The following is a 15,933-nucleotide window of genomic DNA, read 5'->3' on the forward strand; positions in this document are numbered from 1 at the left end:
TAAACAGCTTGTTAGATTATACCACCTTATACACATTGTCTGCTTCATCAAATCAATGACCAAAACTATACTTTGATTGATTCCATTTCCAGGTAAGGATGCGTGGGGCTCGCGTACTGCGTCATGTCTGGCACAGTGGTGGTGGGGTGACTAGTGGTTGGGGGTGCCTGCCTGCCTAAGGAACCAGGACAACGGGTTGGTGGACTCTGGGCTGGCCGCATGGGTCCCCTGCGGCGGGGGTGTGGTGGCTGCTGAGACCGGCGGCCCTGTGCCGGGGTGGGACCATTTTGAGGGTTGGCGTGTGCCTGTCTCCGGGGAGCCGGAGGCGGGCCTCCCTGCCGGTGTGCGGGGGCGGATCTGGGGGTGGAGACCTGGGTGACCTGCGTCCGGGGGACTCCCTCTGGGGGTGCCTGCCTGTGCCCAGAAGGGTGTCTCTTCCCTGGGGCGCTGCCCCTGCTCGGGTGGGGCGCTGCCTGCCCTAGCGGTCCGACGCCCTCTGGTAACTGCTCAGGCCTGTTGCAGGGGGGGGTTGGCGGACTACTCAGGCTAGAACCTTCATTGGGCCCTGGGCGGAGGCTGGCCCTCAATGCACAACCGCAGAGTATGTGTGTGGGTTTGAGTGTCACACTACACGGGGCGAGCATGGGCATACTTGAGCGAGAGAATGGGTAAGTGTGAAAGAAGGGTGAGGATGGCTCTGGCTGTGCTGCGTGTGGCGCCTGGGCAGTAGTACTGCGGTCCCTGGGTCTCGGCTGTCCCTTCCTGGCTGGGGGTTGTGGGGGGTAGTGGGATAGGTAGCAGAGCCAGTCGGGAACCTGGCTCTGCGGACCCTGGTGCTCTGCTTCCCAACTACATTTTTCCGCATTCATTCACTTAGGTCTGCAAGGGGCGTCCTGCTGATGGAGGGACCGGGGCTACTGGGAAGTGGTTCCGTCCCTTCCAAGTGGGATGCTCTGCAGTTTTAATTGCATTAGTCATACACACTTGTCCAGGAATCTGGGGGCTCCTTCCGGGGGGGCCAGTAGACGGAGCCTTCCCATTGATGGCTCTGTCTGCTGGACCCCTCGGAGAATTGGGTATCTCCCAAAGTTCCTCATACTTAGTCACATACACATACATTTAGGGCCGGGGGTGGGCTCCTTCACTGGGGCCTGGGGCTTAGGCCAGTTGTGGCCTCGGCCACTGGCCCTGGTGGAGAGATCACCACCCTGCTTTAACTGCAAAAAGACATTTAGGGCGAGGGGGGGGGCACTGTCCGGGGGACACACCGTCAGCCAGCGGTTGTGCTCCTGGAGGTGTCACCAACCTTCAGTGCACTTTAGTTCCACACACTCACGTCCAAGCTGGGTTGCAGGGTTCTGGGGTACCTTTTTCTGCTGCCCTCTGCCTCCCCCGGGTTGGGGGGGTTGGTCGGGGCTCGGGAGGAGCTGCGGTCCCTGCCTGGGGCCACATGGACGGCAGGCCGGAGACCTACCCTCCCCACGTATGTGACCAAGCGAATGGTGTGGGTGCGAGAATGTATCTGAGAGTGCATTGGTTCACGTATGATTGACTAGTTTGTTGTGAGAGAGTCTATGTTGTTTGTACGTGTTGATGTGAAGATGTGACAAGACATGTGGTGGGTGTATGCGTCTGTGTTTGTGTGAGTTGGTATGCGTGTGGTGCGGTTGAAGTGTGGGGGGTCCGGTTTTTCGCCCGGGGTACGATGATCGTCTGCCTGGGTGGTCTCTTTTCTGCTGACCCCACCAATTGAGGTGAGGTCATGAGATGAGGTTGGGCCGATGGGGTTGGCCCCGCTCCGCTCGTGTGGGGGTGGTGGACTGGGGGCGGGCCCCACTCTGCGCACGGGGGCATCTTCTGGCGGGCTCCCTACGGATCATGGGTCCTCGGGCTCCATTCTCTCAAGCCGGCCCTCTGACTGGGGGGAGTGTTTGCCCCTGGTTCTCATGGGGTGGACAGTGTTGACCCACTGTGACCTTGGGTGCTGTCTCTGTGGCTGCTGCAGCTCTGCCTGGGGGGCTCTGTGTGGGCGGCTTGGGTCGCAACACTTGCCCTCCTGGAACTGAGGGTGTGTGGGCTCCCTGGCTGCTGGGATTCCTTCCTCTGCTTGCTGGATGGGCGTAGTGGCCCCTCACATCACCCTGGCTTCCACAAGTGGCATTGTTCATGCACCAACGTCTGCCTCACCCTTTGGGTGAATAATGTTAAGCTACAGCCTTACTAACCTTGTAGTGGGACACTTTCCAACTCCAACTGTAAGTATTATTGACACTTATCACTACCAATATGAATAATATGTGAATATGGAATTTGTGGTGTTGTATGTCATGACTTTTATTAAGTAGTATGGGATATGTATAATAATACACATATGTATGTATATTGTATGTATATGTTTGTATTAGTATGTGCACATACCTTAGCACTATTATTGGTATTAGTATTAATCTCCAAGGTAAACCACAGTACAAAAATTGTTTAGTTATGAATGTGTTAGCCTAAGGTACATCCCTGCTTCTTATTTTTTTTTTGCTCCGATTGTTTACTTAACAGATTTGCTTGGTTTCAGCAGCTGGTTGCACCCCTTAACCCCCCCCCCCCCCCCATACACACCCTAAAGCAGAAATCTAACCTGTCCACCAAAACAGAAACATCACACACATTTTGGATTAGCTAAATAAACCATTAAATAAACCATAAATCAGGAAGAGTATATATATTCTATATATACTCTTCTTGTTAAAGCAAAGCTGTCCATCACAATTTGGCATTCAGCGTAATATATGCTGCTTGCGAAACTGCTGGACAAAAAAAATGCTAAACAAGACATTAATAGTAGATTGTTTTGTAGTTTAAATGGTGTCTGTAGCTTAAAGTGTGTTGAAGTAGTTAAAACTGAAAGTAGACAAAGCTGAAGAGCATTTGAAATCCTTCTTCCATTCATTTCAATGGGGGAAAAAAGTTGAAAAAAGCTTAATAACTTGAAAAATATGAAACATATGAATGAGAAAAATAATAGCTCACTTCTCATTAAAAAGCTGAACAATTTGATACTGGGATGGTTTTTGTAGCTCAAAGAATGTGGGAGGAGTTAAGTGCGAAAAAACGTACAGAAGAACAAATATAACTAGATAAAGCATTTCCATAAGAAAATGCACAGTGAATGCTTCCAAGCTGAAAATATTCCTGAAGAGTTGCTGAAAGTAGCTGAAACATTTAAAAAAGATGAAAATAGCTCAAGCATGTAAAGCATAGTTGAATGTATCTAAGGAGAAATAGGAATTGATTAAACAGTGCTGAATATTTGCAGAAGAAGCTGAAGTAGTTGAATTTCATATGGAGGAAACTTGACAAAGATTTTGTGAAATTAACAAATTTCTGAAAATCAAGAAGGTGTGTAAAGGTTTGCTTAATTTGTTGAAATATAGCCAAATGTATCAAAATGGCTAAGTATTGTAATTAAATAGTTTAGATTTCAAGAGCTGAATGAGTAGCTAAACGTTTTGGAAATATTCAATACGGCTTAAATTTGCTCCAGAACAAGTATTTGAATTTAAATTGATAAAAGCTGAAGCTTTGAAGGACGTGTGTGCAGATTATTGCAAAAAAAAATAGTTTCATTAGCTAGTTATAATTAACTAGTCAAATGTACAAAAGCGATATTTAGGCTAAAGAATTAGATTGGTGCTTTTATTTTGAAAGGATATGGAAAAGGCCTTTGCAGGTATTTGTTAAACAGTATATTAGTCTAAATAACTAGTCATAATAAACCTGTTGAAAGTAGAATTATTGCTATCTTTACCGAAAGAGCAGGATTGGGGCTTTTAATTTGAAAGGATGTGGAGAAGCTGTGTGTGCTTAATATCTAAAATATAAAATACGCTCATTAACTAGTCATAATTGTCCATTCAAAAGCATAAATAGTCCTATTAAAGCTAAAAGTTGGATTGGTGCTTTTATTTTGAAAGATTCAGAGGAAGTGTCTGATTAATTACTAAAAAATCAAACAGTGTAATGAAGTAATCAATAATATGCATAGAACTGAGTAAAAACTGTGTCTGTGCCTGGAATTTATGGGTTGAAACATTACTGAAACTAGCCGATGAGTTGAATGTATAGCTCAGATTTGCTAAGAAGTTGCAGAGCTGAATGTAAACAAATAAAATAAAATCAGTTTGATTTCACTAAAAAGTGTTTTACACATGACAACAGTGCTGTAAATCTTTTTTCTGAAGTAGCTTAACGACTTGCTCTAGTGGGGTTTCGAACCAAGAATTTCCGCGTTAGGGGCCTACTGTCTTGCCACTGGGCCAAACTAGTTGCTCAAACCGCTGCTCAGAGTGGCTGTAAAAGTGAACTTTCTAAAAATTCTTCATTTATGATATAGATTATTACATTAAGGATATAACTCACTTTATCAGGGAAATAGAGATATTTATACAATAAAGTGTTTGCATATACATGCCTCAGACAGGGTTCGAACTGAGATGTCCCATTCCAGAGACGGAGACTTATACCACTGTGCTACCAGACATAATGTCATCAGGACGACTTGGCTGGAGAGTTTTCAAATGAAAACAAATCCTTATTCATTTTATCATGTTTATTTTATTAAACAAAAACCTGAAATTTGCAACAGTGCCAAAACGCTAAACCCAAAGCAAATGAGAATATTTTTATACAAAATCATGCATCAATCATTGCAATTTCAATTTTAACATATTGTACTGGCTCACAGCAGTTAGTCCCGCCCTGAGCCGCTAAGGCTTATGGGTAAAACAACCGTTTTTTGTGTTTAAAGTCTTATAGTTAAAGTTAGGATTCAGAATTTTTTATAACTTTGGTCAAATTAAATTAGCATTTTGTTCATTTATGGTTGTAATGTGTTCTTTTTGTTTTTCTTCTTTTTTGTGTGGTACACCGCAAGTCAGGGGATTGTGTGTGGGAGTGACCATCAATGAGCAGTGCTTTGTGGGATGTGTGATAAATAAATGCTGCTGAAAGCAATACAACAGGTTCTGTTTATTTCTATCTCATAACCTGCACAGTCTAATCTGAGCTGCAGCGATATTAATGATATTTCCAGTAAATAAGTACAGGTGTTAATTTGGCATTCAGTTGCTTGGACTTGTTTGCAAGCAGCACTCTCAAAAAATTTTAATCTATGTTGCTATCAACTAAAATGTCATGACTTAGAAATTTGCATATATTGTTGAATGCTGTAATGTTGACTTAATTCCTTAAAAACACCCCCTTAACTATTAGACAGACCAGGTAGTTTAAAAAAACTTAATGTCTACACCTGCTGTTATGGGGAATCAACAATGCTATGAACTCATCAATAATATGCATAGAGCTGCTGTGAGCATTAGGAGTTTGACTTGTAAGTCAAAGTGCTACTGAGATCAATTCCTTGCAGCTGCGCCGTTGCCATGGAACAGGCAGGAACCTCCACTGATCAGCACAAAGAGCTGGAGTGAGGCTGATTTCCACCCCAGCTTAGCAGGCTTGTTACACCAAAACCATAAAGATTATCACTAAAATAACTTCACTTTATGAATCCCAAGACTTCAATGAGCACTTGGTGTGTGTTTTATGCTTGAGGATTGAAAATTGTGGCCACAGTTGTGATTTAAAAATGCCTGTCCCTCTGTGATTTTTCCCAAACGTCAGAGAGTTTTTTCCATTGGAGTGAATGGGAGGAGTACTGGAACTCTCTGTGCTTTGAGGCAGATACAGACTAAAGTATAGTTTTAATGGCTTAGCCAGGCACATCATTAGTAAGAAGACAAGTATGACTACAAACGAGTGAAGAAAATACGTTGATAGAGTGAAAACTGTGGCTGTAGTGACGAGTTAAAGAGAAAAGTTCTGGCGTAAGAAAGCGTCTCTCTACACTCTAGCTGTGAAATCTCCCACTCAATTAGACACAATACACACTAATGGAAAAGCTGAGAATTCCTAAAAAACCACCCTATGCTTAAACTGCTATAACTTAGAATCTGCTAAAGATATCAAGAAGCTAAACAAGACATTAATAGTTGAATAGTTGAAGATTGTTTTGTAGTTTAAATGGTGTCTGTAGCTTAAAGTGTGTTGAAGTAGTTAAAGCTGAAAGCAGACAAAGTTGAAGAGGATTTGAAATCCTTCTTCCATTCATTTCAATGGGGAAAAAAAGTTGAAAAAAGCTTAATAACTTGAAAAATATGAAACATACGAATGTGAAAAATAATAGCACACTTCTCCTTAAAAAGCTGAACATTTTGATATTGGAATGGCTTCTGTAGTTTAAAAGATGCAGGAGTAGTTAAATGTGGTAAAACGTACGAAAGAACGAATATAATAATAATAATAATAATAAAGATTACAACAACATAACAGTGAATGCTGGAGGCATTCACTGTGATAATAAAGATTAAAACAACATAACAGTGAATGCTGGAGGCATTTCTGTGCATTTCCATAAGAAAATGCACAGTGAATGCTTCCAAGCTGAATGTATTCCTGAAGAATTGCTAGAAAATAGCTGAAACATTTAAAACATATCTGTAAGTAGCATAAGCACATAAAGTATAGATGAATTTATCTGAAAAAAACTGGGTGTTGTTTGAACAGAGCTGAATATTTTCAGAAGAAGCTGAAGCAGTTGAATTTCAAATTAAGGATAGTTCAAAGACATCTGTTGAAATTCAAGAAACGCTAAAATGAAGAAAGTGTGTAAAGGATTGCGGAACTTGATGAAATATAGTTGAATGTAGGTGTTGGGTCTGAAAATACCACAACAGCACTGATACACACAGAGACGAGAACAATATAGCACACTGAGGGCCAACCAGAGATTTAGATAGGAGCACAGAGCAAATGGCAAATGTGACAAAATTGTTCTTCGTATATGACAATACTTGAAAACATGTGGTTAGAAGTCTGTGCACCTGTCAATGGGGTTATAAGGCACAGCAAATGCAAACCATAAATGGAAAATGTAAAAAGGTAAATGATACATATAAATGATTAGATGAATATAATAAATGAGATGAATAATAGATGAAAATATATTTTCTCCAACATTCCCCCCTGTTTTGTCATTACAAGGACAATTTAACATCAGTATCACATCTCTCTGAATCAGTTTTCAATGTGAACGTCAAAACATTGTATAAACCTTGTAAGATCTTTTGTAAAACCTTTCATGGTAAGGCATGGGTGTAGCATAGAGTGTCAGGTGAGAAGATGAATGTGGCATGTGAGAACACACAAAACAATTCGACTTATTGTATGCTTTAGCTAACACCTTGACATAATGATACCACATGTTGGTCTCGAACGGGTGCTTGTGGTTGGGGTCCAGGTCCTTCCAGTTCCAGTCATCCACTGGTGTACCAGTCCATTTCTTCACTCTAAACAGATTCAGCATCTGACCATCCCACAGTACGAGAGAACAAACAAACCAATCATAAAGATTGTGACACAGACCACTACTCGGAGCTTACCCACTGGCGCCATAGCTGGGAGAGGGGATCTGTTGGTTTCTTCGGCGACCAAAGGTTTTGATTTGGTTTTGAAAGGTGGTCGACTTCCACCCCTACTCAGTGCCAACCAGGGGAATCACTCTCTTGCAGTGGTTTTGATGGATCCACGTAGCTCTCTCCTTGATCTTTACAGCTGTCGGTGTAGTGAGTACCACAGTGTATGGCCCCTCCCACCGCAGACTTGACCACGTCTTTCGTTTGATGGCCTGGATGAGGATCTGGTCACCTGGCTCGATCTTCTCCTCCTGCTGAGACAAAGCAGCGTCTGGCAGCTTATTTGCATTCACAATCTCTTTTTCCTCAATAGGTTTGTCATCCACTCTGCTAGTGTCTGGCTCTCCTTCTTCTCTTTGACATCAGTCATTATAGGTAACACAAAATATTGTACAACATGTTAAACACGCTCTGCACAACTGTATGGCATAGGAATTAAACCCATGTGTGAAAAAGTGCTGTTCCAACGTTCTCATCATCCCCCCTGTGGAGACGTGGCAAGGGCCATGGCTCAGCACAGCAACGGTGTGGAACATGTTTCGTGGTAAAACCGGTTTGGAATTTACTTTGTAAATTCCATAAATTAAAGCTGTGCCCAGCTTAATCCATTGTTTCTGTTCAGAAGACGGTGATTGGCATTGCATATCCTTAATCACCTCGATGTATAAAGGTTCTTTAGGACTTTGTAAAATAGCTGTTAAGGTTAAAATCACCATGTTTGCCTTCTGCAGCCTCTTTAGCTATTTTGTCAGCAAAAGCATTGCCCTGTGAAACAGGGTCTTTCCGTTTGGTGTGTGCAGCACATTTGCACACAGCAATAGACTTAGATAATACCACACCTTTTAGCAAGTCTTTCAATAAATCCACATGTGTTGTTCCCCTTCCTCTTGTGTTGGAATTAGTGTAGAAGGGTTTAGTGTGTTACACCGCTTAATGGTGATATGCGACTGTGACATAAGTGTTGACAAAATCAAAAGGTGTCGTGCAGGTGATAGGAAGGACATCTTGGTCTGTGTCAACAGCATGTCTACAGCGTGTGGTACTAGCAGCTCGAAGGTGTGAAACAACACCACAACAACACCACTTCCGCTAAGGAGTGCACTGCAAGGGCAGCTGCACACACTGCTCGTACACAGGATGGTAAAGAGCATGCAACAGGGTCTAAACGCTTGGAATAATACGCTACAGGCTTGTAGCGGCCTCCTGTTTGTTGGGCCAACATGGGAGTCATGAAAAGGCCTTTCCAATCAACTGTTTGAACAAACGGTTTTGAATAGTCTGGTAAACTCAATACTGTAGCACCAGTAAGAGCTAGTTTCGAAGTGAAAACTTCTTCAGCTTCTGGAGTACAGTCTATATTCTGTTTCATGGACATAGGTTGGGAGTAGATCACATCTAACAACAGTTGTGTTATTTGTGCATAGCTCGGCAACCATAGTCTGCAGTAGTTGCACAAACCTAGAAACTGCATCATCTGCTGTTTTATCTGCGGTTTAGGAGCATTTAAAATAGACGAGAACAATGCAAGTGCAGCGATATCGTTCTTTTGCTTAGTATCAGAAGCAATTAAAAGGTAATACACGTAAACTAACAAGTGACTGTGGTTCTTCAATGCTATGTAACGGTAGGGTCAGTACTTCTTTGCCCTTGCCTATAGCAACCATACCTTTGGGAGTGGGGACAATAGAAATTCTAAATCGTGTCAACAAATCACGACCTAGCAGGTTTACAGGACACTTTGGACACAGCACCACATCGGCACACCCAGACTCCCCAGTCTTAGGGTCAGTGAACATAACTGGCTTTGAAAAAGAATGTTTGGTCACCAGTCCATTAGCTGAATCGGGAAGAACTCTGGAGTCCGGGAATCTGATCTCTCAGCACAGTTTTGTCAGCTCCTGAATCGCACAAAAAAGTAAGTCGCGTACCGTTAAGAAGGAAATCTCTAGTGGGGAGCTGGTCAGCTGATGTAAATAGAAAGGAGTGTGAGGTCCAGTGTCTCTGCATCATCACCTGCTGGTTTTACCAGTGAATTATTTAAATCTAGTCAGCTCATGTGTGGATTTCGTGGGGGTCTGTTAAACTCTTTGGGAGTTCTAAAGACTTTGTCAGGGTGGCTAGGTCTACGGGGGCACTGTCTAGCGTAGTGCCCTGGCTGGTCGCAGATGAAGTATCTGCCTATTGTTCGGGGGACATCCTACCCTTCTCTCATGTTCACCCATCTTTCTCTTGCGGAACTGCTTTCAACATACTGAGTTCTGAAAGAAGGTGTTGAACTTTCACCTTCATCTGACCTCCCAAACAACCCAAACAAGGCTGCTTTGGCTTTCTGTTTCTTTCTTTTGATGATTTCAGATGCATGGTGGGCATAGTTCATGTTATTGGGGACATGTGCGGTGGTTTACGCCATGCTTTCTGATGAAATCAGCTATGGTGTGGGGAAAACCCGCCATCAGCGCTTGTTTGAGCTGCTGCTGATACAGTAGTAGCGGTTCAAAGTGACTAGGGTTTTTACTGCAGTACCGACGCGTCGCCACGGTGCAGCGAGTGCGTCGCTGACTAAAGATTTTTAATCCTGCAGCCGGCTGAAAAAAATCAGGCCGCTAGTCTCATTTTAACCACCAGGTGGCGCAGCGTTGATTAGAAGCCTCCAAAGCACTACAGCGTAACTGAGGTCCGACTGTTCATTTCTACCTGTAACACACATATATTACACCAGACCTATTTTACTATTAAGTATCTGTTGTGTGCTAAAACATGGAGTATGAAGGGCAACAACTTGTTGTTGGCTTAGTTATTTTCTGTTCACTGCAAAGTTATAATTGTCCTGTGTGGTTTAAAACAGGCAGCGCCACAGCAGCAACACGTTCTTGTTTTCATTCTCCTCAGCTTATTCGTGTCCTTAAATAGAAGGCGTCTCTTAAAAATATGTACAAACCCACTGTAGCGGATTCAAATTATTAATAGTTTGATATTAATGCAAAACATTAATATACCTCGAAGTTGGGGCACCAGGTTTGTTTTAAAGCTGAAACCACACTTGTATTAATCTAGTCAAAGCCAGATATCAATTCAATGAGTTACCACTCATGAACAACAATAACCACTTTCTTGTGATAAAACCAAATCAGTCTCCGTGCCGTGAATTCTTGTCGCGGTTCAGTGACCTCTGTTTAAATCTGAAGAACAATGCACACAAAACCAGATTCCTTTTAACGTTTTATTAATCTAACACTACTGGATATATTAATAACATAATATGGAAATACTCAAATAAACAGAATAGAAAATGAGAGAACGATCAGAATGAGATGATGAACAGTGAATGAATCAATGAGTGAAGACACAAAGAATGGTCAAGACCTGAGTGTGTGATGGCTTTGATCAAGAGAAAAGAGTATTTGTCTCCAAATCTAAGGATAACTAATCAATTTGGAATGTTCAATTTTAGCGCTTTGAGAAACACCAGAATTCTCAGAGGATTAGAGATGTTCGTCTTGCCTTAGTTTGGAGCTGTAGCCGCTGTGCAGCGTTTCACGTTACCGGTTGGTTGAGCAGGCGTGCCCTCTCTGGTCCAGGTGCCACGGCCTCTGGGCCAGGAATCGTCGCCCGCGATTGATGAGGACGGCTCGGGTTCAGCAGAGTAACAGTCAGCCAGGCTGGACTTCCAAGGTGTTGCAAAGCGTCAGCGCTACTAAACTAGCCCAAAAAGCAAACGGGCTGGAATCTAATTTAATTGGTTCGATCAAAAATAGCGAGTGAATTAAGGACTGGTTGTAATAGTTTCAGTTTCGCAGAGTTTCTTGATGACTTTCTAACGTTACAAAAATCGTTGTTCGTTCGTGTCTCTAAGTTTAACTTAGGTTTACAAAATTTAAGGACAAAGGAAAATTAAAGAAAAGTAATGCGACGCAAAAAGGAAAAAGTGAAAAAAGTTTGAAGATAGAGGGAAATCCGTTTTGCCTTGGGTGTCACTGGTTTAAATACCTCTGGGGCAGTGGTCACTGCAGGGCGGAGAAATGACTTCAACCAGTGGTGAAGAGTTCCGCCTCTTCAGATCAGGAATCAAACTATTTGATTTGGATCGCTCCTAAATCTGGGATAACTAAGCTTTCCTCTTTTCATCAAGCTCAAAGTTCCATCAAACCATAACACAATAAACATGTAATGATCACTTTGACACTCAAATGAGCAGAGAAGTCAGAATGGTTAAACAGCAATATTAAATGCATAGAATCTTAAGGTCTTATATGTGGTCCCTTACAACGCTGTAACAAATTAAATGTTATTCATGATGCCTGGTCTTGTCTTATGCAACACCCAGTAAACACTAAAACATACACGAATAATAAATGCAAGCAAACTCTAATTCTAAATGACCTAATCTGGACATTACTAATTAACCAATTGTAACACTTAAAAATGTGATACAATAATGAGGATACCGAATTGTAGCTGGTGGAAATAGTCCATGTGTATGTTGCACAGATTAAAAGAAGTAAAGAAGGTGAGTCTCTCTATTTCAACTTTGTGCCTACACACAAAGGAGAGCATGGTGATGAGTTGAAGTCCCTTTGTACTTTAAGAATTTCCTGGCAAATCTGTAGATCAGCCATTGAACATCACACAGGAACCAATCTAATATCAAATGAAAACATTTTGTCCACAGAATACAATGACATCAGTTTCATGGAAGTTGAAAGTTCTGGTGCATCTGAACCAGAACCTGTGTCCAAATGAAGTCTCTCATTCTCTTTGATGAGCACATTCCACATTTTATGGCTGGTGGTCCCAGTTCTGGGAGAGACAGCTTCTTGGTGATAAATGTGACAGCCTCTCCTTTTGGCATGATAAGCAGAGGTAGAATCCTGAGGGATTTACAGGTAGATCAACAAAGTGGACTCATGGTTCTTTGATATGGACCTTTGAGATGTTGGCGTAAATTGGTGTCTGTGGTGATAGAACCAGTCTCCTGTTGTGGAGAAAGATTCAGGGTCCCTTATCTCTGGGGACTGAAAGGGACATAGGGGCTCTTCAAAGGAGGGAGTTAAGTTCACATGTAGGTCAGGTTACCTCAGTCCAGACGTGGATTGCTACATATTCCCCCACTTAGCTCACGTTGATCGAATGAAGATGGAGATCATCGTGAGGTACTTCCAGGCATCCACGGATGGCAGACAGGAACATGTGGAACATTCTAATCCCATGAGTAGACTGGTGCTTCTCTACTTTTTTTTTTGTATCCCCTTATAAAATCGAAGGGGAAAACCTGTCCTATGACTATGGGACGTCAAAGGAACTGTTGTGAAAGAGTGGAACTCAGTACTAATAACCTTCTAACGAATGGTGGTTACCTAGCAACATTTCAGTGTACTAGTAGTAAAGAAACTTCTACATCAAAAGGAAAAATATCTGGCGAAAGAGGGCCAACAAATAGCCTAGTAAAGAAAAATTAACATTAGGTCTAGTAAAACAAACAAATCTGCCATTACATGCTATAATCAATTAGTCAGGTTCCTACTGACTAAGCTGGTGCCTTTGTTACCTATATGTATGTGTGTATGTACTGTGTATATGTGTGAAGAACATCTTAAGGAGGAAAAAGAAGGGAAAGAGGAAGAAAAATTCTTTCCAGGTTTCTAAAAATCTAACTGTTATGATCTCCAAAGTTCTGGTTTTGTGGCATCGTCCCCAAACCGTTTTCAAGCTGGTAATATCTTTTGTTGATCTTCAATTTGAGCTTTTAGAAAGCAGAGATAAGATATTCAGAATTTCAGCATGTAACCTAGACTTTTAAAGTTACTACAGTGGCGCCTGCATTAAATCACGCCTACGAACTAAACCGAATTGGAGCCTGGGCTTGTCAAACGACTCCTTAATATTCTCAATTATCTTTACATTAATAGTTTGAACAATCTTCATGCTAAATTCAGATAAGGTTACCTTTATCACTGTACCACATGTTTACTGAGGAAGTCAGAAATTTCAACATTGTTCATATACCTCTGTGGGCTGGTTGTGCGGGAAGGGCACAGGGTCACGGACTTGTGCCCAGATTCTGGAATGCTTGAGGTCTATTACTGGTTCCAACCGGTTGAGTAGGTCTTGGCCTATCAATAGAGGAACCGTTTCCAGGGATGACACGTATACTGGATGAACAAACTTCATTGGACCAATAGACACATGGATCAAAGCCATGGCTGTAAGAATGGTCCCTGTAGGGGCGTAAGGTTGAATCTTCAGGGAGCATGGATGCAGTGTAAGCTGTTTGCTTGTCTGCTGCATCACTGAAGTCAGTTTGTTAAGCAGTGCAGTAGATATTAAAGTGATGTCGGAAGCTGTGTCAAGAAGAGCCTCCTGTTTGAAGGTGTTTTCCAGAGTGACTGCTAAGTGAGGTTTTCGTGCAACCCCCTTTTTAGTGAGGTTCCCAAGTAATTGTAAGGAGGGCGGGTCACCTGGAATGAGCGGATAATCATCCTTGGGTGACTCATTAGAGTCCAGCTGAACTACCAAGACTGCACTGGGAGACTCTGGTGTCTCAGCCACACATGTGGGGTTTGGGCTGGGCTTGGCCAAAACATCGGCTGTTCTATTCTTTTTCTCTCTGAGGTCTTGGGCAACTTGTTCAAGTGTCTCCAAGTCCTTTTCGTTGAGGCCCGAGGCATCAAAGTGGGGCTCATGTGAGATATTTCTGTTCTCCACATAACCATTTCTATTCTCCTTCTTAAAGGATTTGCGCCAAGAAGGACCATGAGATGTGTAATCTCGACGGTAACCGTTCTGTGCGTGTGGTCGTTCACCTATGTCCCCCCTTTGCATTCGGAAGTCACTTCTGTGCTGAGGGTTAGGTTGATCTTTAAAGGAAGCAGAGGAAGGATGTTCCCTTTCATACCTCATAGAATTTGGCCTTTTGTCAGACCAAGATGGCTTGGGGTGGCTACGCCATGGGTTAGTTTTCTGAAACCTGTATGGTTCATGACTATCTTGAGGTCGATGGGATCTCCAGGGAGTTCTTTCGGTGTCCTTTGAGCCACCATCATAGGCTCCTTCTAATCTCAGAGGCAAATGTTTGGTGTCAATGTTGAATACAGTACTCGGCTCAGGATTCTTTGGATTAATCTCTTTATGTTTTGCAAACCCCAACGATGCCAGTTCACGTAGGTGTTGGCTGGTGGAGTTGCGCGGGTTGGCCAAAATGCCAAGATGACTGCTAGTAGCAGGATGGAGGTTTTTGATAAAAAGTGTTTTGAAGTTCAAGTCTTCCTCCATTCCTGGTTCATTTCTAGAGCCGAAGTAGGCTCGAAGAAGGCGTCGGTAATACACCTGAGGATCTTCATGTCGGGCTTGCTTAATAGCAATAGCTGCATTAAGTCCACATTGGGAGACAGTATCACTGTATTCCCGCTCTAGAGCATCGCATAGCAGGTCATAATCATCTCTGATTATGCTGGGTTGTCGTTCAATGAAATTGCTAACATCACGACTCGAGGTTAATTTGATAAGATATAACTTATCATGGGTTGTTGACTGTGGATACCTTTGCAGGTAAAAGCTGATGTCCTTTAAGTAGCTGGTGTTATCATGAGAACCACCAGGACTAGGATCAAAGCGCGTGATGTTACGTGCTATTTTATCCAAATCTCTCATAGAAGGTCTTTGTGATGCGTTTTGACCTAGAGGGGAAGAAGGCAATGCGTTTGCAACCACTTGTGAGGAGCTTCTGTGCGAATATTGTGCTCTCAGTGGTTCAGGTGGGAGGTAGGAATGGAGCACAGCGGGTGGCGGCTCCTGCTCCTTGGGAAGGATTGCGTCCCTTTTTGTTTGCTGGTAAAAGGCATCATGGGAGGTGTGTGTCTTCCCTATTTCAAAAGAATAATCAAGATCTCTTTTAACCTTGGCTAATTCTTTCTCATGTTTTTCTTGGAGGCGTTTAATGTTGCATGTTTTGTTTTCAGCAACAACCAATTGATGACGTAAGTGTTGGTTCACTTGTTGTTCCTTCTCTAGATGTCTCTCAAGAATTTTGTTTTTAGATTTTAGGTCATCATTCTCATCCGTAGTTTGGGAGAGCAAAGTTTGTGTTTTGTTTTGATCTACTCGTGCTTCTTCAAGCCATTGTTGAGCAGTAGTGAGCTCTTGCTCACATTGCAGGAGGGATTGTTTTAATTCATGATTTTCATTTTCTAAATCCTCCTTTTCTGTTTGAAAATCAGCGGCTAATTCACTGGATTTGGCTACTGATTCTGCTTGATCCCGTTTTGACATCTCCAGGAGGTGTTCAAGAAGGTTATTTTTTTCTTGTAGTTGGGTGTTTTGTTGTTTGCGGGTATCTAATTTTTTATTGGCTCTCTCTAGTAGTTGGTGTGTTTGTTTTAATTGGATGGACATTATCATCGCCATTCGTCCCAGC

At 42.6% G+C, this 15,933-nt stretch overlaps 1 protein-coding gene across 5 annotated transcripts in view; it reads right to left on the reverse strand.

The window, feature by feature from the left end:
* Window positions 1-3,820: 3,820 nt before the first annotated feature.
* Window positions 3,821-15,933, reverse strand: part of LOC114843239 (phosphatidylinositol-3-phosphatase SAC1-B) — an 89,912-nt gene continuing 77,799 nt past the window's right edge. For 4 of the 5 annotated variants that reach the window (XR_008692756.1, XR_008692758.1, XR_008692759.1 and 1 more), the window contains one exon: window positions 3,821-7,774. The gene's annotated coding sequence lies outside the window, so the exon portion shown is untranslated. Of the gene's footprint in view, window positions 7,778-15,933 lie in introns of all 5 variants that reach the window. The other variant, XR_008692757.1, reaches the window with a different exon arrangement.

This window comes from Betta splendens, chromosome 16, assembly GCF_900634795.4.
Source record: "Betta splendens chromosome 16, fBetSpl5.4, whole genome shotgun sequence".
Taxonomy (NCBI): domain Eukaryota; kingdom Metazoa; phylum Chordata; class Actinopteri; order Anabantiformes; family Osphronemidae; genus Betta; species Betta splendens.